General features: G+C 34.2%; 1 long non-coding RNA gene across 3 annotated transcripts in view; it reads right to left on the bottom strand.

Moving 5' to 3' along the window:
* LOC110597526 (uncharacterized) overlaps window positions 1-25,237 on the bottom strand; it is a 118,397-nt gene that overhangs the window by 12,388 nt on the left and 80,772 nt on the right. For 2 of the 3 annotated variants that reach the window (XR_013425722.1, XR_013425718.1), the window contains exons 4-5: window positions 8,902-9,014; window positions 4,182-4,226 (exon numbers count right to left, since the gene is read on the bottom strand). This is a non-coding gene — a long non-coding RNA (uncharacterized LOC110597526). The remainder of the gene's footprint in view (window positions 1-4,181; window positions 4,227-8,901; window positions 9,015-25,237) is intronic. The other variant, XR_013425721.1, reaches the window with a different exon arrangement.

Genomic DNA, 25,237 nt, shown 5'->3' with positions numbered 1-25,237 from the left:
TATTTTGTTTCTAAAGGACAGAATATACACCTACCTAGTGATCTACCTATTTACTATATTTCCTCCTTGCCCACTTCTTTCATTGGATATCACTGAGCACCTCCTAGGTGCCCGGCACTGTTTTATAGGTCGAGAATACAAAAAAAGAACAAGTCAGAATACCTCTGTGCTCACAGGGTTAACAGTTTAATCTCTTTACTATGGCACTGATTCTGTTCTCTTAAAGGGATATAGTGTGTGTGTGCGTGAGTGTGTGTGTGTGTGTGTGTGTGTGTGTGTGTGCGCGCGCACAATTTTTCCAATATATTATGGATTTTATAGAGTCACTGTCTAAATCACTTCTGAATCTCCAGTTGCAATGGTTGCAAATACTTCCTGGTATACAGGAGATGATGCACACACACACACACACACACACACACACACACACACACAAATACACATCTATCAAATTACCAATTTGTATAAACATATATGAAGATATGCAAACACCCAATGGCTCTGTATTTTGGAGTTTTGAATGAATGCTGGAAGGAGTTGAGACTCTGGGACCATCTGCATAATATTATTGTATTTTGTATGTGAGAATGATATGAGTTTTGGGAGCCAGGGTAGAATGTATGGTTCAAATATGGTTTGCCATCATGAAAGCTCCATAAAACCATCCATGTTAGATATGGAAAAACAAAAAACAAACCGCAGTGGCTTTTCATTGTATTTAGAATGAGCTCTCAAAGCCCTGCAACAGTCTACAAAGCCTTCCTTTGTCATTCTCTCACTTTTAACTACTTGGACTTACTTGCAATGGTTCAGCCTCCCTGGTCCTCTCACCATTCTTTAATCAGGACAGGCTGTCCTGGATTCCAGGGTCTTTGCATGTGCTTGTACATCCTCTGCCTAAAAAGCCTTTTCCTTAGTAAGGAATGGCGAGTGCTTCCTGAAACCCTTTTCTCAATTCAAGGGCTTCTGCAATCCCAACACGCTAGAGTTGACCTTTCCTGCTTGGCTGAGTAATTCTCTCTCTTACTGCTCCAGTGTATTTTCTTCAGAACACTTGTCATTATGTAAAATAACCTAGCTGTCTCTAACTTGACAAGTCACAACCTCCCTGAACTTTTAGCCTAACACATAAAACTAGAAAATTAGACTCAATAAATTGTTCAGCTTTTTAGACTCTAAAATCCTATTACCTCTTATCAAAGAATCAGTAAAGGCTAAGATCGTGCACATTTTTTTTTCACATTTTTTTAGTCCACAGACAAATCATGTGTGTTCCTTAAGTGAGAGTCTGTGATAGCAGTTGTGATAGTTTAGAGGAAAAATTACTTGCTTTTTTTTAGAGCAGGAAGTTTTTTTTGTATGGAAATAATGCATACAACTAAAAAGAAACTATCACACATTTTTAAATAAATAACAAAAGATTTTGAATTCACAGCATCTTGGTTGGCTAGGACACTAAGAATTGAGTGGAGGGAGGCAGAGTGTGAAATGGGGCTTAAATTGTGGCAATACTTCAACAGCTATTTCTAAACCCATTCTAAGTAGAGGGGACCATGTTTCGATTAGAATTTAGGAGCAGAAATTTGCCAGTTGTTTGGAAAAGAACATAGTGAAAATAAAAGTTCTTTCAGAATTCATTTAGCAATACATCTTTTTGAGTGCACCAAATCTACCTCTTGCCTCTGCAGTTTTGTGGAAAGAGAACTACGGATTACAATCCCTTATCCAAAATTCTTGGAGCCATAACTAGTGCAGATTTTTAAATTTTAAAAATTGTGGAATAATTACATAGACTTGACTAGCTGAGCATACCTGATCTCTAAAGTCAAAATCTGAAATGCTCCAAAATCTTCAAATTCTTGAACTTAAAATTTTAAATGAAGTGCATTCAGACTTTGAATTTTCAAATTAGGGACATTCAAGTTGTATTAAAAACAGTTTAACATAATGAAACTTAACATGAGTTCACGTAATAGTGAGCCTAACTTAGTCTAGGGATCAAGGATGACTTTGCTAAGGAAAGTAGTAGTTGAATAGCATTCAAAGTTGCACCATTCATTAAAGTTTCTGTCTGATCCCCAGTAGCAATAAGAGTTTACCATATCTCCCTTCAGAGACTGGGCATTACTGTGACCAACTATTCTGACCTTCTCTGCCATAGTATTTCCAAGAGAGGATCAAATTAATTCAACTAGCCTTAAAGACCTTTTGAAGAGCCTTCACATAACAGTGATTCTTATGCTGAGCCATGGACTGAACCTTAGTCTTGAGAGATCTCATCTGAATCAAGGAAAGGTGAACAGTGGTTCACTTGATAATGTGTGAGAAACTTTCATGTGGAGGACTGTGGTATAGACCATTATGTAAAGAAGGGGCCACAGGATATCAAAGTGACTTGGGGGTGCTTTGGAGCCTTAGTGACTATGGCTTCTTGAGTTCACAGACCTAGCTACAGAAGAGAAATTGCTGTCACAATTTGGAGGAAAGCATAGATGGACACCTCATCAACCAGCTGAAATGGTTTAGAGGAAGTGGTACTTGAAATAGTCATGAAGAGTAAAGAGAAGTGGTATGAAGACAGATATAAAGAGCCACAGAGAATGCAGCATGATCCGAAGCCTAGAATTATAAGATGACTGCAAGAACCTGAAAATTAAAAGAGAAACCATGAGGTCACATTTCACTAAGACACACTTAGCATAGTACATTTTGAGCATTATAATTTCTCTTAGTTGATTTTGTAGTCTCTTTAGAAGATGAAAGCCTGGCTAAGCTTTTATGCCCTTAACATAAGCTAGAGATAGAAGATTGGGGAGAAAATATAAACTGTATCTTTTAATTGAAAGTAGAAAATGGTATAATGAGTTTAAATGAAAGAATGACAAGCAAGCATTACAGTCATCCAAGTATAGCCACATTTTATATCATTGAAATGAAGACTGACACTATAGATAACTATGTGCAGAGTCTTCTGGTTTTCAGGCTGAGCCAAGAATTAGAAGGGATATTCCACCTGGCTCCTTCCTTGGAATGGATGGATAGATGACAGGTATGTATCTGGGGATAAAACTCCTCTAGAACTTTAAACATAAGCCACTTTCTATTTCAGGAACATGAGAAAAGTGGAAGTACAATGGATCCCTGTTTCTTATCTGCTATGTATTTACTACGAGTCAATAGTAAGAGAGCAAAAGCCAGCTAACGGAATGTAGGCACAAATGCCCCAGCTCTGTGTGTGCTCAAGGATAGAATTCACAGAATAAATTCAGGGTTCAGTTAAATTTGAAGTTCAGATCAACAGTTAGTTCATTTTTAACTTAACCATGTCACAGGGAAATATGTGTTTTCTGTCTGAAATTCTAAATGAATTGGATGTCCTCTGTCTGTATTTGCTAAATCTGGCATCCTTATTCCAGGATTAATCTTAATGGACTTAAAAAAAAAAATGATCCAAAATAACCCAGTCATGAATGCTCTGTTCATTCAAAGAATATTCCTTGGATGATTTAAGCTTCAGCTAACAGAAACCAGCTCCTTGAGATCTTGCTTCGGTAATGAATGAATTATTCCTCTGCCTAACAAAAAGATATGCCCAAATGGACAAATACAAATACCTCTTTCTCGAAATTCATTCTCTCTCTCTCTTCCTCTCCCCTCCTCTCCCCTTCCCTCTCCTTACCTTCCCTCCCCACTCTATCCCCCTCTCACATTCTCTCTCTCTCCCTCTCCTCTTCTCTCTTCTCCTCTCCCATCTCCTTCTCTCCCTCCCTCCCTCTCTCTCTCTCACAAACACACTCTCTTTTTCTCTCTCTCTTGTCCTTTTCTCTCCCCTCCCTTTTCTTCCCCTCCCCTTACCTTCTTCTCTCTCTCTCTCTCTCTCTCTGTCTATATATATACACACACACATATATATATGTATATATACATACACACAAACACACACACACACACACACACACACACACACACACACACACACACACATACATATATCTTCCCCCAGCTGAGGACTCCATGAATAAAAAAATAAAAAAGGAGGAAGAACAGGATTACATGTGTAATTAAGAAACTCGGAAACTCGCTCGGCAATATGGATAAGATTTGTGATGATTTCATTTCCTTTTAGTGATTGAACTTTGAAGGTAATGTAAGGACAATGGAGGTAGATTCAGTAATATTACCTTGTACTTTATTCCTGCCTTGTTGCCACAAAATATTTTTGTTTCCTGAAAGGAAAAGAAACACATAAACGAATTTGCCATTCAATATTACAGATCATACACTGGCAAAAAAATTAGCAATTTTTCCAGAAAATTACAATCATTAAAAGCAAATTAACTTATCTATTTAATTATCATGCATACAAAAATATAGGCTGTTGTTAAGAAATATATCAATGAATAGTGACAGTGAGAATAGAAGAAAAAACAAAGTGATGTTGATATTAAAATAAGAAAGGAGAGTTAAGGCTCTAAAAACAATGTTTTATAACTTATTATAAGATATGAAAAGAAGCTAAACTAATTCCCACTTAGGCAGAGATTGATCTACTTGGCTTCATGTCACAGCTAATAGCCACAATGTTTTGAGAAGTGTTGTCACCTATTCTTATAGAGTTAATAGTTATCTCTATGTGCACACTACGGAGATCTAATTTCCTAACCCTTGAGGGAGAAAAATCACTTTACCTCCACCTCATGATATATCTACTTTTTTTCTTTTTTTTTTTTTTTTTTAGGAAATAATCTTCAGTCTTAAAGAAACAAATTATTTGAACATTTCAATCTAAATCAAATCAAACCTCTACCAAGTTTCGCCTCTTGCAGCATGTATTAGAAAGTCAGTTTAGGAATATTTACCCAAATCCAAGGTGCCAAGTTGATAGAGTACTAAGATTCTGGAAATTTTTAGTTATTTTTGGAGAATCTGCAAAAATACTATATATATATATATATATATATATATATATATATATATATATACACACACACACACACACTCATATACATGTTTATAAATATAAATCCCAATTGGTTCATGTTTTAGTTGGGTTTTTCACCGCTGTAACCAGAAGACCTGACAAGGGCAATCTTAAGGAGGAAGAGTTTATTTGGGGCTCATAGTTTCAGAGGTGTCAGTCTATAGATGGCCAAGTTCATTCCTCGTGGCCTGAGCTGAGGCAGTTCATCAAGACAGAACGATGTGGAGGAGGAAAGCAGCTGGAAACATGGGACCAGGAAGCAGAGAGAGAGAGAGAGCTCTTCTCAAGAAATACAAAATCTATACCCCAGAGGAACACCCTCAGAAACCCACCTCACTAGCCACACCCTAGCGGCCTTCAGTTACCACTCGGTTAATCCCTATCAGGGTCTAATGCACTGATTGGGTTAAGGCTCTCATAATCCAATCATTTCACCTCTAAGCCTTCTTGCATTGTGTCAACCTTGAGATTTTAGGGGTCACTTCACTGAATCATAACAGCTCATGTGATTATAAAGTCAGGAAGTCCCTTGATGAGTTTGTCTCCAGGGAGGAGATCAAGAAAAGTCAGTTGTGTTGTTAAGTCTGAGTCCAAAGGCCTGAGAACCATGGAAGTCATGCTGAAACTCCCAGGTCTAGCCCACAATCCTGTGGTGGGAGTGGGCAGGGGGTATATAAGTCCTGGGTCTAAACACCTGAGGATCAGAACTTCCTTTGCAAGGGAGAGAAGGAAGACAGAGGGCAAGCATGAATCCCCCTTCCTTCAAACTTTTTGTTCTACACAGGCCTAGGGGGAACAGGACAAGGCCCACCACATTGATGAGGGTGGATCTTTACTCAGCCTGCATATTCAAGGGCATAACCTCTTCCTGAAGCACCCTCATAGACTCTTCCATAAACACTGGTTTGCCAGCTCTCAGGGCATCTCTTACCCAGTCAGGTTGACATATAAAATTTCAAATATCATTGGCAAAAGTAAATAGAAATGACCAGTAATATAAGAAATAATTCCCAATTGTCCACTTAACATAACTCACATAGTCCTCTTTTTTTTTTAACTTTTTATACATTTTCTACTAAACAGAGGTTCAATTACACCATGGAAAATACACATACATAGAATTTGGATTATATATACTCTGATATAGATGATATTATGGGAAATGCATATTTATATATATATATTATATGCACATTATATATTTTATATATACATTTTATGTATATATAAAACATGAATTTTATGTGTATATAAATTTTATTTATGTATATAAAAATTTAATAAAGGAAAAGAATAGAAATGTGCCCATTTCTCTTTTATGTCTAAATACAAAGTAGTGATCATTGAAAAGTTGTGAAAGTCCACTATGAGGTAAGGCCTGGTCAGGATTACTTTTCAAAGTTCTTGCTAGTTGCTACACCACTAGAAAATACTCTAAGGATTTCATAGTACTTCTAAGATCATATAGCTATCCATCATAGGTAGATAGATAGATAGATAGATAGATAGATAGATAATCACGTGAAACACACTTTCCTAAAGCAACAGCACTGCCTTAAGAAATGGATTTATAGACAGTGTGTTATTCTATAAAATAATTTTTGACAAAGATAAATCAACCTACAAAACATGAATCCAAAGGGGAGTGGCTTTAGAGAAGTATCAAGACTCAATACTCACAGAAAATACCAAGGTTATCTGAATAAACATTATGAAAACAAAATTTAGCCAAGGGAATAGAAGGGAAGTAGAAAAAATACTTCAAAGCACTCCTTATTTTCATGAAAAACAATGCTATGATTAGCATCAGTTTTCTACCCTCCAGGTACTTTTTATTTTCTCTTGCAGAATTCTTTTGTGCATTATTCATAGTCTTAACAAGAAAGGCTAATCCAGCCTGTAACTGATGGGTAGTTATATGGCAACCCTGTTGTCTTGATGCTGCTTGTACAATCATTTCAACAAATTTTTTCCAAGAGGAGCAGGAACAGTCGATGCACCAAACAAGCAGAAAAATACAGACATGAACAAGTGTTCAGCCTTACTAGCAATCAAAGGGGAAGGAATTAAAGCATTACTAGGATACCAGTTTTTGCACCAAATTAAGATTTTGAAAGCAAATATTAAAGATTGCTGAGTGTGTACATTATGACAAGCAGTTGAATAAGCTATTGGTGGAAATAAAAATGAGAAAGTAATGTGGCATATATATGTATATAAAAAGAACCTTAAAAGCATTTTATAGCCTTACACCCAACATTTTCATCTCTAGAACTATGAAAGAGTCTGAAAAATAGGTAAAATATATGTATGCATTTGTGCACTTCTGTTTTTTATTATAAGAGAAAGCTACATATATTTATCAATATGGGAATGTTTAGATAATTTTTGTTAAATGATACAGTATCAATATTTATAGGCTAGTGGACATGGATAGAAAATAATGTAAAGTTAAAGACAACAGAAACTAAAGTTTTATACCCAAAATTGTTTCAATTTTGAGAAACAAGGTTGTCCATGTTACACAGGTGCATTTGTATTTTTTGACTATGAATGTGTATTTTTCATTTTCACAGCTAACACATCAAAAAAGCACAAGTAAAAAATAAACTAAATATAAGCAATGCCTACCTGTAGTTGTAAAAAGTATGCACATTTTAATAACACTTTGTTTTTCATATCTTTTAAATTTTTTACTTTGAACAAGTATTATTTCATAATAAAATATATTTTAATGGACCTGGATAATAAATTGGTATTATAATTTCACATGACAAAGACCTATTTTTCTCTGCCAAATTAAAACAAAATCTATTATTTATAGAGAATTATTATTTATTGAGAATCTGGAAAAGTTCTACACAAATAACTGAATAGGATTACTATTCCCTTCCTTCAGTCACCTGCCACAAAAAAAAAAAAATGTCGAGAAGTAGTAATATTTTCTCATAATTTTATAAGGATATGTCTTTTATATTAGTTTTCCTAGTTAAAGGTGTTAACATAACTACTTTTATGAAAGTAGACAACTGAGTTGTTAAATACACTCAATTAATAAAAGTGTACATTTTAAATTAAGGCTCAAAATATGCATTTTGTAAAGTTTAGATGCTGTAATTCAACACATGACTGTTAAACACTGAAACTATGAAAGTCATATTTTCTACTATTTATATAGAATCTGAACCATGTGACTTGCATCTATATTTAAAAGAACAAGTTAATTTGTGCTTTTTCTTTGAATCATATCAGTTGCTAATTTTTGGAATCATGATAAATTTCTTTAATATTTTAGAGCTTCATTTACAAGAGTAACTTATTGAGTGTATCCAAATAGCAAATAATACAGCCAAAAAATAAATGAAGACTAATTTTAATTGACTTTCCTGATCTAACAAAATTAGAGGAATCAAATCTTTTCTCTGAATATTGAATCCAATGCTTTCAATTGTTTAAGTTACCTCGGTTCCTATCCACAACTAAAATAATTTCTAAGTCACATTTCATTCTATCTCTAATTGTGCATTTTATAAGAATCAAGTGATTTCAATATCTGTACAAAAAATGGCTAAAATATTAGTCTAGTTTCAGAATGGAGATTTGAATTCGGAAACTTAATTGTCTTGTTTAAGAATGATAAAAACTTTCAGAAGTTCATAAGCCTTCTAAACTTTCATGTCCTTGTCTATAAAACAGGACTAAAATTCTACCTATATTATCAGACCATAGAACTATATAATGAGGTGACATATATAGTTTAACCCCTAAACTTGGAACTTCCTAAGAACTCAATTAATTATACCATATATATATTTTTTTTAAGTACATCCATCTCGGAAATCGTTAGTACCTGAAAGCCAGGCACTATGCTCAGAACGGATTTTTTTTTTTTTTCAAAAATGTCTCCCCTTTGTACACACCTTCCTGAACATTGTCCCCTAGGTTGTGTGTCCACCCTCCCTCACTCTCCTAAGGGTAGTTCAGCAATTCAACAGATCTGCACATTCAGAAGTGAAGTGTTCGATGGTTCTTTCTGCAAAACAAGAGCAGAAAGAACTATTTCAGTTACCTTCTCACCTTTTTCCTCCTGACCTTTAGGTTCATCTATGAAGTAGGAAAAGAAATGAACAACAAAACTTGAAAAAGAAAAAAAGGAGGAGGGGAGGAAAATAAGTCATTGTAAAAAAAAAAGAAAAAAAATAGAAAAGTCAGTAGACTGTTGACTGATTCTGTACATGGCAAAGTAGCTTACTCCAATTTAATTTTTCATAAATGCCGCCATCTAGTGTTCAGTAACCTGACTTTTATTACTGACCTTAAAAATATATTGTTATTGTGGAAGTAATGTTCCCCAGTTTAGAGACAAATAGCCCAAAACAATTTCTTTCATGCTTTCGAGTCTTTAAAAAAGATTTTCTATATCTGAAATAACAACATAAAATTGAAATAAAGAAGAATCACTGTAGCTTACCTGTTGACATGTTACATACTTCATGAAATCCAAATATACTGTAATAATTCCATAATAATTATAATTCTAGTTTTCTCTCTCTTCCTACTCCCTCTATGTACAACATTCTTTGGAAATTATTTTGTCCTAAAACTCAATATCAAAACAAATAACCCAATTTTTAAAATGGGCAAAGACGTGAAGAGGCATCTGTTCAAAGAAGACATACAGTGTCCAAAGGTCTAAGAAGATATACTCATCAATACAAAGCATCAATAAGGCAAATAAAAAAAACCCAGAGTGAAATGTCACCTCACTCCTCTTAGAATAACTATTTAAGGATAAAAGATAGTTGTTGTTGAGGACATGAAGAAAAGAGAATCTTTGTGTACTGTCTGGGGGAATCTAAAGTGGCACAACCACTATAGAAAACAGTATGGAGTTTCCTCAGAAAATTAAAATAAAAATTGCTATATAATCCAGGAATCCTATTTCTGGGTATATACCCCCCAAAATGAAATTTGGATTACAAAGATATTTCTTCACTACTATATTCATTGTAACATTATTCAAAATAATCAAGATATGGAAACTCAAACATTCTTTGACAGATAAATGCACAAAGAAAATGTGGTTCATCCATACACTAGGATACTAGTCAGGCCTAAAATGTATGAACATACTACCATTCACAGCAACATGGATGGAGATATAGGACATTATGCTAAGTGAAGTAAGTCAGTCACAAAACAGCAAACATTGCATGATCCTCTTACGTGAGGCATCTAAAATATTGAACTTACAGGAGGGACAGAAAAATGGTAGTTACCAAGGGATGGGAAGGTGAGGATGCTGGGAGTTCTTGTTCATCAGTTATAAAGTTAGTTAGACAACATGAGTAAGTTCCAGAGATCTGCACTATGACATAATGTCTACAGTTAACAATAATATATTATGCACTTAAATATTTATTAAGGTGGTAAATCCCATGTTTAATGTTTCTATCATAACATAAAACAAAACAAAAAGAAGCACATAAGGAAACTTCACATATTTAAGTACAGCTCTTTGTATATTGATTATATGTCAGTAAAGCTGTAAAGAAAGTGACATATCAATGTTGACTGGACACCTCTGTAAATATAGTAAAATCCATTTAATTGCTTAATTTCAGTAAGAAAATTTATGGGTTTTGAATTATATTAAACAAAGCTTTGCTTTCAATTGCAACTCTGGTTTATACCATAGTGCTTGGAACACAGTGAATCCTTGTTAAATGTGTCATATTTAATAAAATGCCTAATCTTTATATGCCAGGAGTGTTCTAAACAATTCTTATGTATTATCACTTGATATCTGCAAACCTTGAGGAGTTTTCTGTAATCATTTTCTTTCACAGAGGAAAAATCTGAAAGATAACTTTTTTTTTTTTTAGCAAACTTCCCAACAAGTGGTCAGGATGAGATTTGAAATCAAATCTGACTCAAGAGTTCCCATGTTTAGATATTATAGAGATTGGAGTTTATCAAAATTTTACAAGCAAATTATCTAACTTACAAAAACAGTTTGGATATCAGTGAATCTACAAAGGTGCACACTTTGATAAATGAGAACCGGGATATAAACATGATTAAATAATTATTCTCTTTAAAGATAACATCATTTCTATAGAATAGAAAACATAGCATAAAAGTGAACTGAAACTTTGAAGGTATTATGTGGTTACTGATTTACAAGATGAAGATATATCTTGCTCCACCTCCAAAAAATAAATGCTTATTGAGGATCAAATGCTTGTGCACAATCTTTTTAAAATGAATTGTTTCCTCTCCAACAAAAACTTAGTTAGAGTGATACTTTATTTATTCAAATTAGTGATTTACTCATGTGATTTCTATTACACATTTGTTCTATAGCATATATATGCTGTATTATATAAAATTGGTGTCCCTTTTCCTTTTTACTTTGTAAAAACTGGCTTCTAAACTCAGAAAATTGGAAGCCTATAATGTGGTTATTGAAGATAATTGATAGGCCACCAATTCATCAGTTTCATACCAATGTCTGTACTAAGAGGGGAAAATATATGTATTTTATCCTGGAATTTAAGCACATATAATTCTTAGGTTACTCAATTAATTTCCAAAATAGGAGAAGTCCCTGAGAAAGGTATGAGGATATCTGGTATGCTTTTCCCTGAGACATTGGAAATAGGAACACTCAATTCCATACAAACACAGGAATATTCACAGTGTCTCTATCTAATATAAACTTAAGTGGTTGATATGATTGAGGATAGATTCATCTAAAGCCTGCTTTAAGAAAAATGTAAAATACTTTCTCCTACACATTATTCATTAAAAGACTTATAGGAGTTGTAATTAAATATGAAGCTAAATACTGGGACTAAAAATATATTAATAATTAAGAAAATTCAAAACCACCTTAAGGGTAATGTTGGACTCTTTTTATATTTTTTTAATTTTTTTATTGTTTTGTTTAACTTGTAAAATTACCGGGGACTTAAAATGCCATTGAAAATATTCATGCACACCTTTATTTTTCAAATAAGAAAATGGGAACTATAAAACTTGAGAAACTACTCTAAGTTCAAGTACTATTTATATCTCAAGACCAGATCTAGAAATCTATTGCTTTCACTACATGGAAACAGCATTCTTTTTAAAGTTCCTCAAAACAAAATGCTGCTAACAACAAATATTGAAGGAAAAACATTGAAGGAGTTAAAGCAATAAAACCAGAGGTCACACAACAAGAAAGAGTTAACTAACCATCACTCACTTATCATTCATTCAAAAAACAATGTTAAGTATAATCTCACAAACTTACTATTAAAAAAAGGCTGAAATCTAAACATTTATCTACTTTTACCTTCTGTAGCTACATATACCAGATGTTGATACAGAGTATATATAACAAGGCTTTGAGATGTCATTTTTAAATCGTCTTTCCTGCATTTATTTTTAGACTCATTAAAGCAATTTATTACTTTACTACTATTTCTGTTTGCATTTCCCCCAGTAAATTGTAGTTCAGTTTGGCTATGGTAGGTCCTTGAAAAAAGGTTAGTAAAAATGATGACCTAGGCAGGCATCATGGCACACGCCTGTAATCCCAGTGGCTTGAGAGGCTGAGGCAGGGGGATCTCGAGTTCAAAGCCAGCCTCAACAATGACAAGGTGCTAAGCAACTCAGTGAGATCCTGTTTCTAAATAAAATACAAAATAGGGCTGGGGATGTGTCTCAGTGCTCGAATGCCCCTGATTTAATCCCTGGTACCCTCATCTAAAAATTAGGACCTAATTCTCTGGGGATAAACCCATCTTTTCCTCACTATCATCTTTGTCTTCCTCTTTCCATCTTAATAGGATCATATTATTGTTTCCATTTTCTTCCATATCACTAACAGAGAAATATATATGAGTAAAATTGAATAAAAACAAATTATTACAATTGTTTTTCATCAATTAAGAAGCAATACTTTTTTTGCATAAACCTGATCAAGTTTCTGCCAAGTCTACTTGTTGCTACTACCATGATGGTGAGCTTGAGAAGAGCCGAGTTTTACTTCATTACTTCAGATTAGAAACTTGAATTACACAAATTGATCATCTATACTCCTCTAAATTGTCCATGCAATAGACATTATATAGTTTTGTTGACCAGACTAAAATTATATTAGAACCTGATGTTCTATATGCTAGGCATAAAGTTTGTAGTGGAAAAGATTGGGAGATCTTATTTTGCAGTTTTCCAAATCAAATATTAAAAATACAAATGGAAATATAATATTAAACTTTCTATCTAAGGCAAATCTCAGGCCCAAAGCCAATATTCTGTATAATTTTATTGTCAGGCAATTTGCTAATGAAAACCAGCATTATTTTTCTGTCTATGATTCTTATTTTTCATTTTATAATCGGAAGGGGACAATCCTAATAAGAATTGCTGAGCAGATTTTAACAATCTCATTAGGCATAAAGAGATGCAGAGGTCCCAGAAATAATACTTTATGTCTTAGGTTGTTCCAAATGTCTTCAGATAGCAATGTCTTTTCAATGTCTACACCACCGGGTGTAATCTATAGTTACAGAAAGCAAATAATAACAAATGTGCAACTATATCAAAATAATCCAATTAGGGAGAGAATCAAATAGAATAGAGAAAATAGAAGCCTCATAATTTCAGACATAGCAGTGTTAGGGTCAAGTTCTTACCAGCCAAAAGATTTTCAGGCTTATATTATGGCAGAATAAATATATCTATATTTACTATTTCACAATTAAGTGAAATTAATGTTGATTTTTTAAAAAGTATGTCTGTATATGGTTTTGATAAATTATATATGTGCATATACATATATAGTCAGAAATGCACATTTGTATGTGTTTGTATGCTTATAGTATGTTATGACTCTAATGTCCCATTTTATCAAATACATATGCATGTAAAGACCTATCACATTTTATACAATGACAGTCTTACCCCTATAACATTGAGATAACTCTAAATAGACAAACTGAGATTCTAAAAGAAGCAGGCTCTATGCAACTCTCTCCGGTGCTGGAGAATAAAGGGTGAAGCCATGCAGGTGGCATATGCCCACTTCCAACCACATGGATCCTGCCCCTCTGCATGCAGTAGATTCGGTATTGACTAGTAATATTATCTCCAGGACAAGCTGTGGATTATGAATTCATAGGCAGATGTATTGGCTTTCAATCTGAGGGAGGTCAGATGCCTCTGAAGGATTTTAAACAAAAGATGGATTTGATTTCTCTTTTGAAAGCATCACTGGCTACCATGCAGAAAGCAAAATGTAGGCTCAGGACGTTGATGAGAAAAACTGGCTAGGAAACTACTGAATTAATATGGAAATGTGATTGTGCCTTGCAATGAGACAGTAATCAGTAGAGATAACTATTCTATTTCTAGAGAGAAATGCTTTAACTTAAAAATTATTAACTTAGCAAAAAAGAAAGACAGGATGTGAGAATTTCTACATCATGACTATTTGATAAGTCAACCCTGAAGTGAAAACATAATAAAAGAATCTCAATAAAACAACTCATCAAACATCAAACTCATTTATTATTGTAGATGCAAATATTAGTCAATTAAAAGTTATTCACTTCCCTAGAGAAGAAAAGAACCATCAATATGTAGGAAATCATCCAGGTATGCAAAATTGTTCAATGTAAGGTAAACAATTAATGTTATTTAATACTTAAGTTATAAAAAAAAACTTGCATTAAGCCAGGCACAGTGGTACACACCTGTAATCCCAGCAGCTAGGGAGGCTGAGACAGGAAGATCAGGAGTTCAAAGCCAGCCTCAGCAATGGCAGGGGCTAAGTAACTCAGTGAGACCCTGTCTGTAACTAAAATACAAAATAGGGCTGGGGATGTGGTTCAATTCCCATTGCTCACCTCCCCCCACCCCCCCCCCCACACAAAAGTTGCATGGAGAATGCATAAGGTATTTGATAAAATATATTAACCATGACTAAATAATACAAATTAATAAAAATTTAGTAAAATAAAAAAATTATATTTCCTCATTAGAAAGAAGATAACCTATCTGAGACCCTGAAAGCTAAAAGAATTATGAGTAATGATAGAAAGATATTTATATTATTGTCAAACTCAAGGAAAAGTTCAAGGACACACTGTTCTTTAACGGTGTTGGGTTGTGACTTATAGCCAGTGCCTCAGATCAGAATATATGTGGGGTAAACACATATTCCCAAATGTCACCATTGATAATCTCTAGGTGTTAGGATTCTGATATCTTTCTCTGTCCTTTGCTCTGTAGCATTTCTTAATCTTTTGACAGAAACCGTGTATTATTTAATAACCATATGAAAACACAGCATATAATTTACTTTAAATAACAAAATTGAAAATGTTTAGATGCCAAAGGAGAAAAAAAGGTAAAACACTATTAATTCAAGTCCCGAATATTTCTTTAGAAAGGCTTTTTCTTTCAATAAGCATTGATTGACTCTGCCCCACTTTATTCCATAAACCAGACACCAGGCATTCAAAGACGAGTTAGTCGAATAAATCTAAGGAACTTGGCAGATGTGAGGTCAGGGCAACTGCAATGAGTGGGGCCTTAATATAGTATTAAAGGGCACACAGAAGGGGTGACTCTTTGGGGTGGGGGAGTATCAATAGAAGGTAACCAAAGGCTGGTGAAAACAATGACCTTGAAGTTAATTTAAGAAATAACCAGAAATGTTTCACAAAGTTGTTTCAGGATCAGAACACTCCATTAGAAGAGTGTAAAAGAACATGATTTGAATCATATTGTTAATTATTACTACCTTAATATATTTGTATGTAAAAGTCCTAATGACAACCACAATAATGGATATGAAATAGCACTTTCATAATTGCTCTAGTAGCTTTATAATGTGGCTTGCAAACTAGACCCACATGATCAAGGCTCTATCTCTCACCTTTCATAGTGTTAATTCATTGCCCCAAAACATGCCACGGTAGTTCATTCTTAACAACTCCTGCATTCTGTTCATTAAAAAAAAAAGTCCCAGAATGTTACAGTTTTCATAAAATACCTGTTTTATGCTACCATGGCTTCATAGGCATACCTCATTCCACACCCTGTGTCATCTAGAAGTGATCCTGTCCTGTTCAACCAGTATCCTGCATCTAACACAAAACCAGACACTCTGTGAGTACTCTGTGTTTGCAGAATGTTAAGTGAATGAATGAGTAGTAAATCTTACCAAAATAAGCTTACTACAGAATTTGCTAGAGAATTTATCAGTCTTTATCATGGAGTTATCCCTAAAGAAAAATCAAGGTACAATGAACATCAGATTGTATTAGATGAACCACAAATCATACTGAAACAAAATAATTTGTTGAGCCTCCAAATAATCTAAAAATAATAATAATAATAATTTTTGATAAATGTTTTTATAAAATAATTATTCTAAAATAAAATAAATTTTATCTTTGACAATTCAAATTTAAATCAGGCATATTGCTTTCAAAGAGGATTTCACTGAACTGGTATAAGAGAGCCTAACAACCTAAAACTTATTTTATTTACTAGAATACTAGCAAATAAATCATGACAGTACTGTTTGATAGGTACAAAAGTCAAGAGTTTGGTGCTCTTTCTAGCCTTAAAAGTGAAAAATAAAATTTTTACCTATTTTATTGAACTCCACACTCCATAAGGCCACATGAGTAATGACCAGGGAATGGAGAGTCACTCTTGTCCCTCAGTGTATTTGCTGCTGGGTGGCCCAAGAGTTCATCCAGCTCCCGAATTCCTCTTGTGTGTATAGCCATCTTGTAATTTGAGGCCTCACAAGGAAGAATGTTAAGGGAAGAACTTGCAGTGGAGACATTCCTTATTTGCAGGGATACAAAACATCCTTGAAAGCATGAGAAGCATATGGGCCACACACCAGAAGTTGGGGATTTTTTTTTTTCTGTCTCTTCTTGGTGCCTCAGAATTCCTATCCTATTCTGAAGGGTCATAAGACTTGTCAGCAAGTGAGTTATGTGGTCTGCACAGACACTGCTGGGAAAAAGACAGAACCTGCTTCTACATGAGCCTGGAAGCTGTTTTATGAGTTAACTGCTTGAGGCTTGGGAATGTATTGTTAGCACATGAATATTTCCAATAATGCTGACCACAGTATTTTAGATAGAACAATGAGCCAATGAATGTTGAATGAATAGATAAATGAGAAAACAGATAAATTATGCTTTAGTGAAACAGTTTGATATAAGGCTGTCAATGAGCTAATCTCTAATTAGTGATACCATGTAAAAACTGATTAGCTAAATTCCATTGACTGGGTAAAGTTATATATTAATATGAGCCTAGCACCATAAACTATGTATGTTTGTATATATGTCCGTGTGTGTGTGTGTGTGTGTGTATGATTGTATGTATGCATGTTTGTATCTATATTTATGCAAATGTGCTTGAGTATGTGGGCTTATTCATTCATACAAAGTATTTGTTCATACAAAAATAACTAAAAAGAAATACCTTAGAGCAATTAAATACTTTATGAATATTTTATTTAGAAAGTTAACTTCCTTCTAGCGAAAATATGTTATTTTAAATCTCTTACTATGGCTTGCTTTCATTTCTGTTATAGAATAGATAAATATTACTTTTATAATCAGAAAAAAATATGTTAACAGAAGTCATTCATGGACATGTAGAGGATAGAAAATATAAGCTTAAATATTAGTCACTGTCTTGTTTGATTTTTTATTTTGTTTTGTTCGGTTCTGAGTATCCACTCTGGGTAAAACTATACAAAGTCTTCATCTTAGAGGATAGTTATAGATTAAATAGAAATTAGGATCTGCCCCATGATTTTAAACAAAGGTTGAGTCAAGAGGAATAAAGGATTAACATTTTGTGAACAAGAAAATCTACTTAGTTAGAAATCTCTAGTGTGACAACAGTCTAAATAACTGAGGCTCCACTGTATTGTGGGTAGTGCCATGTGTGTTCTTGGGTTGGCCGCCTCACTTTCTCTCAGAACTGCACTGGGGAACAGGGCAGACCACTAGAAAAGGAGGCCATGTCCCCATCAAGGGAGAAAGGATTTGCAGTGAACTCATGGAACCTTTGGCAGAAACATTAAGAAAGACCTTGGACTCTCTGACTGCCAGATTAAACAAAGTAAAGGATGTCGTTTATTTTACTTAAGTCAGCTCAGTTGATTCATAATACTAGTGGTAAAAGCATCTCAGAGAAACAGGTCAGGGATCACTAATCCTTTCTTAGTGGCTTTCTTATCTTATTAGATTTAAGCTAAAGGAAAAACAATCCAATAAGCAGCCAAGATGCTTACAGAGAATTAAAATGCTTTCTGAGATTATTTGCGACTGAACACAGTTTCAATCTTAGCTTAGAATAACATACAGCTTTCCTTCCATTGGGTTGAATGAGAGAACAGTATTGGTGTATCAAAATGTGAAATGAATGTATGAGATTTGTATCCCTCCTTAAATCTGCATGAGCATCTCCTGCTTGGTCTTCCGGCCTCACGGTTCTCATTGCTACCCTTCATCTTCCAGTTTGGCAGCATCTGGTTCTCACCATCCTCTCTTCAACTAGAATCTCAGCCTCAGAATTTCCTGGGGTCCAAGATAAATAAGTCTGTTCATCAGCCACAGATCCTTCCAGTGTTTCCTTTGAACCATAAACATTTAGAACCACCAGTCTGTAAGCTCCTATATCAACCACTTAATGGGGCATTTGATGTCCTAGGAAATGTAGCCCTGAAGGTGTTTTTGCTTCATTCTTACCATTTTCATATACATGTCAATGATTTGATCCTTTCCTGCTTTGTGATGTCACCACAGCCTCTAGGGTCTATATTTGTCTTTAGTGCTTTCAGCCTATATTGTTTGATTCCTTGTTATGCATGGAAATTTTCAGATTTATCTTCTAATAATCTGGATGCTAGACTATACCAGAGGCACCTGTTCTCCAGCATCCATTCCTATGGGACAAGACAGAAAAGATTTTGAACCACAAAGCTGCACTCTTTAAGGCTGTTTTGGAGCACAATGGTTAGTGAGATGAGTATTGAAGTCATATTCTAAAACATATGACTAATCCCTGATCAATCCCTTGGTAAACATTTTATTCTTTCAACCTCCCATTATAATTATGAGCTTTAGAGTTCAATAGTTCTGGGCTTGATTAGTAGGACAGTCATCTAATAAATGATTTTGAAAAAGCAACCTGTTTGACCTCAGTCTACTTTTTTTTCCCCTAAAATAGGCATAGTATCTCAGGAATGTAAGTAGATTAATCAAAAATTGTAGATTTCAGCTTTTTATTTTAAATGTCTCTACATTACAATTTCTCACAGGTTATTGTAATTTCCTGCTCCAAGTTGATGTATAGTGAATGTCTGTTAAACTTGTTAAACAAGTAAATGGATAAAATGTTTAAAATATTACATCAAGTTCTCTTAGAAAATTAGCTTTGTGGTTGCCTTACCATCTGCTTTCTGAGTTGTGTTTCCTAAAAATTCATATGATGAATTGCTTACCCCCAGTACCTCAGAATGTGGGTTGCATATGAAGATGGGGGAATCTACAGATGTAATTAAGTTAAAATGAGGTCATTAGGATAGAACTTAATCTATGTGAATAGTATCATTATAAAAAGAGATTAGGGCACAGATATCCAGGGAAGATTATTAAAATACAGAGAAAATTTAACTAACTACAAGAGAGAAACTTAGGAAGAAACCAATCTTCCCTATAACTTAATGGAGGATTTCTAGACTCTAGGATATGAGAAAATAAAAGCATTGTTTAATTCACTGGGTTGTGGGTACTTTGTTATGGTGTTCCTAGAAAATAAGGAATTAATCCTTGACTTTAGTATTAAAATTGGTGCACCTGAAATAAAAAACTGATTCGTTTGTGTTTGTGTCTGCATTTATTTGTTTGGAATAAAAATAAGATAGCACTACCGGGGTTTTCACCCAGAAACAGAATGACAATGATTTTTGTTATTGTTGCTTTTGCTAAAGTAAGCAAAAATCTGAAATGTAACACATGCCCCTAATAAACAACTCCATGTCATGCAAAGGATGTGCAGAATTTGGAAAACAGGCTGTATTGAGCCACGCTGTGTTTCAACGGACTTGTTAGCAATGATGCTTAAGGAGAGCAAGTCATGAATGAACTGCATGATATCTGGAGACTGATTAATAGTTCCTGTTTCAACTTGTCGGTGCCAAATGCTCAGTCATATTCCCTAGCAGTGCTTGCTGAATTCCAAATGGATGGAAAATGCCTCATTGGGTCTCAGAGGAATTATAACTCAAACTATTATATTTGTATCGCACATTACAGATTTGAATATATTTTCCCTTAGATTTTTTCTCATTTGGTCTTTATTATTATCAAGCATAATTATGATAAGCTCAGAAATAGAGTCATTTTCTCAAATCCCCATCCATGAGAGTAGTGAGGAGGTAGAATTTTAACTCAAGAACTGTATGCTAATGCCAAGTGTGGTGGCACACGCCTGTAATCACAGGAACTTTGGGATGCTGAGGCAGGAGAATCACAAGGAAGATTTTCAACAGCTGTCTCAAAATAAAAAGTAAGAAGAACTGTGGCTGTAACTCAGTAGTAAGGTGCCTCAGAGTTCAATCTCCAGTAACAAAAAGTCAGGTCAAGAAAGATTTGTACATTTCTCTAAGGATTATGGCTTCTGGATCTCACTGCAATTTACTGCAGCCATTTTCCTGGGAACAAAGAGCAGATTTTCAAATGACAGGACCATCCCATTCTGGACTATTTGGGAGGGAAACAGGTGGGGGGGGGCACAAGTTTGAAAAGCAAAGAAGATGCATCAAATTATCTGGTAGAAATTACAATGTTGCTAAGACTTGAATGTCATGATTTTAAAGAAAACTTCAAACCAAATCACTATTCACAGATGAAGAACAAACCCAGAAAGCTACTCATCCAAGGTCACTGTCATAGCTGGAATTTGGAAGTAGGTCTGTAGGATGGCAACAGTCATGTTCTCCCACTGCAACATCCTATCGCCACTCTTTTTCTTAAATTGTTTTTAGAGTAATTTGAGTCCCATTAATTTAGAAAGGCAATAACTTTGATGGGAAAGATACTGCCATCATGGAAAAATACCTGCTAGAAATCTCCTGACAAAGGGCCTAAGGATTGTTCCTAACCCACCTGCTGTCATCTACATCAGCCTCTTCCTCACAATACAACTGGAAAACATGGTGTGGAACAAAAAAAAATCTTCTTCAATAAAATATTAACTAAGTATGAGTAATATGCAACATTTATGTAATGTTTACTGCATATCAGAAGAAATTCATGAAATACCTACAAAATGCTACCTGATAGATGTTATTAAATTAAAATGAGAAAATTTAGACACCAAGAGATTATGGAACTTGCACAAAATCTTATAACTTGTATGTGGAAAATTTAAATTTGGAATATAGCCCTCCTGGCTCCACAATCTTACACACTATTTTATATTTCAATTTAAAGTAGTTTAAATTATGTTTTATAGTATTATTGTAGTTTTGTTGGTTGTCCTTTATTAAGACAGTTATAAAATTATCTAAATATATTCATTCACTGACTTATGCAAAAACATATTTACTAAGCACCTACTATGTACTTGTCAATGAGATAACTGACAAACATGTTCTTTTTCTAGAACCATAAGTTTTATTGATGGAAAGCAAGCAGGAAGTAAACAAATGAACACTTATTTAAGTAAAATGTGTGCTATACTGGAGTGTACAGGATATACTGCAAAAAAATAATGAGAACTAACCATCGTTTTACTGACAAAACTCCCCTTCTTGGTTAGGTAATATGCTTAATCTAATTTTAAAAAATCAATTCTGCCCAACACACATGCATTCATTACATTTGTAATCTCATCTTGTACCATACTGATGTTACAATATGAATTCTATTTAACTGCTGTATTTAAGTAAGAATCTATATTTTTGTTAGCTTGATAATAATTTTGCTGTGGTTTGTATATAACAAGGCCCCCAATAATCTCATTGATAGACAATGCAGGAATATTCAGAGGTGAAATTATTAGATCACAAGAGCTGTACCCTCATTAGTGGAGTAATCCACTTGGTAAATTAACAATTTGAAAGGACTAACTGGGTGGTAACTAGGGACAGTTAGGTGTGGGTGGAGGAAGTAGGTCCCTGGGCACATTCCCTTGGGGTATGTCTTATCTCTGACTCCTTCCTTGCATTAACTCTGCTTTTGAGCTGCTCTTCTACTGCACCCTTCTGCCATGATGCCTTTCCTTCAGACCCACAACTAAAGAGTCACCGGACACTGAACTGAACCTCTGCAACTGTGAGCCAAAATAAACTTTTCCTCCTCTAAGTTTTTCTCGTGGATATCCTGATCAGAGCAATGAAATGTTAACTCACACAAACTCTTTATTTATCTTCTTAGAACAAAGTTTTGGGAAGAACTTGGCTAAGTCATAAACAAAATGAAAGGTGTTGCTTCACGTAGGTTCTCATATGATTCTTTGAGACTGGAATACTTTGGCCTTCCCTGGTCCTTGATATCAAAACAACTTCAGGGGAAAATTAATATATGGAGGCTACCTGGTACATTATAAATATGTATGAAGACATTGCCGATTTGGGTAAATGGGTACCAAAACTGGTCTGGGGGTGGGTGCATGTGTGTGTCTATGACTGGAAGTGTCTTGGCTATGAAATGTTTTATTGCACACTTTTACAGGACAACCAAATTTCATATCAAAGTCCAGAGTAGTAGACATTCATGTGGTATCATTGAAATATTAAAGGATTTTAAAGCTTTCAGAAATGAATGCAAAGTCAAGTTTTCATTTTTATTAAATGTGTCTATAAGGAAATAGATTGATCTGAGTTTCATATCCACTTATTTAATGATCTGTCCATCTGTATGTCTATAAATTGTGAAAATAATGATAGCTAACTCTTAATGTTAACCTAAGACTCAATGAGTAATTTATCATAAGTGTCTACAAATGCCTGAAGAATAGTGAGTTCCCATTATTATGAGATTATTAATCCCATTGATTATTATTATGATTAACTTTCTCATACAAATTTTAATCACAGACATCAGTGAAACCAAAAACAATATGGAGAGACATCTAATGCTGGAGGGTTTTCTGATCTTCTTCTGGAATTAAATTTCTTATATAGTGAATATGGAGAGATACCAGATGTTCGTGTTTGAACATGAACTTTAAACCATTGACAAAAATGCCTCATTGAGCACTAAAAATATTGAGGCTAATCAAGATGTTAGAACTAGTATATCACAGTTAAGTTAGCATCAACATTGTTCAAGAGTTTGTAAAGACATCCTACTGTGCTTTCCAAATGGGGACAATGAATAACCATTTTGGAGAATATAGCAAGAACAGATACATCCACAGAGACTCTAAAAAGTCTGATATTTACCTTAGATGTCAAATATAACATGTCAAATCCAACATAATGGAGTTATATGAAGAACTAATAAACTCATTTATAATTCAAGACTGTAAAATTGCTTGGAAATGTCTCTGTGGTATTTACAGATTTTTCAACATTGAAGAGTAAACTTATAGAAGATTCTGTTTACTCACTTTTGTTAGGAAACACAAATATGTACATAGTCTTCTAACAATGTCAATATTTGTTTCCCATTGTAAGAAAAATTGTTCTCATTCATTCATTCATCACTAACTGAGTATGATCAAGGGCATTATTAGCCTTATGGAAATGAGTAAGTAAACCTCAAACACTTTGCTGCTGATCATTTTCTGGGTGTTTAACATATAGGCTCATAGTTAAGGTAAAAAAAAAATAAAATGCAGAAATTATGAAGATGAAATGACATGCATCACAAATGAATCACAGATGATTTCTTAAAGAAGGTGATATATTGATTGAAACTATAAGTAGAAAAAGATCAAGGGTAGCATAGGCATGGGAGAAAATATATACCAGTGCAAGAAGGGACAGTATAAATGGCATTTACTATGTTAGGCTGGTGCAGTATGTCCAGAAGCATAGATTTCTTAGGGAAGTTTGGACTTTATTGTGATGGTCCATGTAGGCCAAGTTGAAGGGGTGTTCCCTGTATGAAACCTAGGGTTCCCCTCTGTCTCCACACTGAGACATACATGTACTTACACCACTGGTATGACTAAAAAGGCAAGTACTAACACTAAGAACAAGCATTTGAGGCTCAACAAGATTAAATAGTTATGATTGAATCCAAACACCCATAACCTACATGCTGTATGTGTTTCCAATACATTGTTGGAAATAAAAGGAGGATTGTTGTGATTAAAGGAGGAAAAATTCATATAAACCAGGAAAATACAGAAACAACACCGTCAATGAAACGTTATCTAATGATTGGCCATACAGAATTGAATTACAGATATAAATTATTTAACTTATAAAGATATTACAGACTAAAAAAGGAAAGGATTGCAAATTTGCCATGTGGGAGCTGACTAAAATTCACAGGAATGAAAGGAAGAGTTTCATGAATAACTAATATCCTAATTAATTATAAAAAACACTTGTCAAGTTCTGAGTCAGTGTCTATAAGAGCGATGATATCAGGATGAGCTGGATTCCCTGCTCTCACTTGGGAGGGTGTAACAGCAAATTCCTCAAATCCTACAAAGAAAGAATAATGCTCTCAGTAAAGAGATACTCATTTTTTTCTTGAAGGAATAGATTTAGAATGTTTATATGTTCAACAATATCTGTTGTATTCGTTTTTCAATTTAAAAATGTTAAATACTCAGACTCTGTGGGTCAGCGATAGCTCTGATTTAAGATTAGTAATTGACTGAATTGAGGGTTGGGTTCAAGTCTGCATTTTCTAATTATCTTTTGGTGAGGAATTACTCATTTCCTATTTTTTCCCATAGGAGTTCAGAGGACAGAACAAACCATGATCACATGTTTTAGCCCACATCATGGATATTAATATTTCACTACACAAATAAAGTCATATAACCCAGTTGGACATCATGGTACTGGCGAAATATACACTATCCTCAGTGCAAAGCTCCACAGAAAAACATTTGGATATAATCAGTGTATCACAATGTCATTGAAAAAGGTTAGCAAGTTGAAGAACTGGTGCTTTTTAAATTAAAAAAAAATGTATTATATATCTTGAAGTGTATTAATATTCATAGGTTCTCTGTTATGAGATGATCAAT

The sequence above is a fragment of the Ictidomys tridecemlineatus genome, chromosome 9, assembly GCF_052094955.1.
Source record: "Ictidomys tridecemlineatus isolate mIctTri1 chromosome 9, mIctTri1.hap1, whole genome shotgun sequence".
Classification (NCBI taxonomy): Eukaryota; Metazoa; Chordata; class Mammalia; order Rodentia; family Sciuridae; genus Ictidomys; species Ictidomys tridecemlineatus.
Note: the sequence above shows the minus strand (reverse complement) of the source record. Positions and strands in the feature narration are given on the sequence as shown.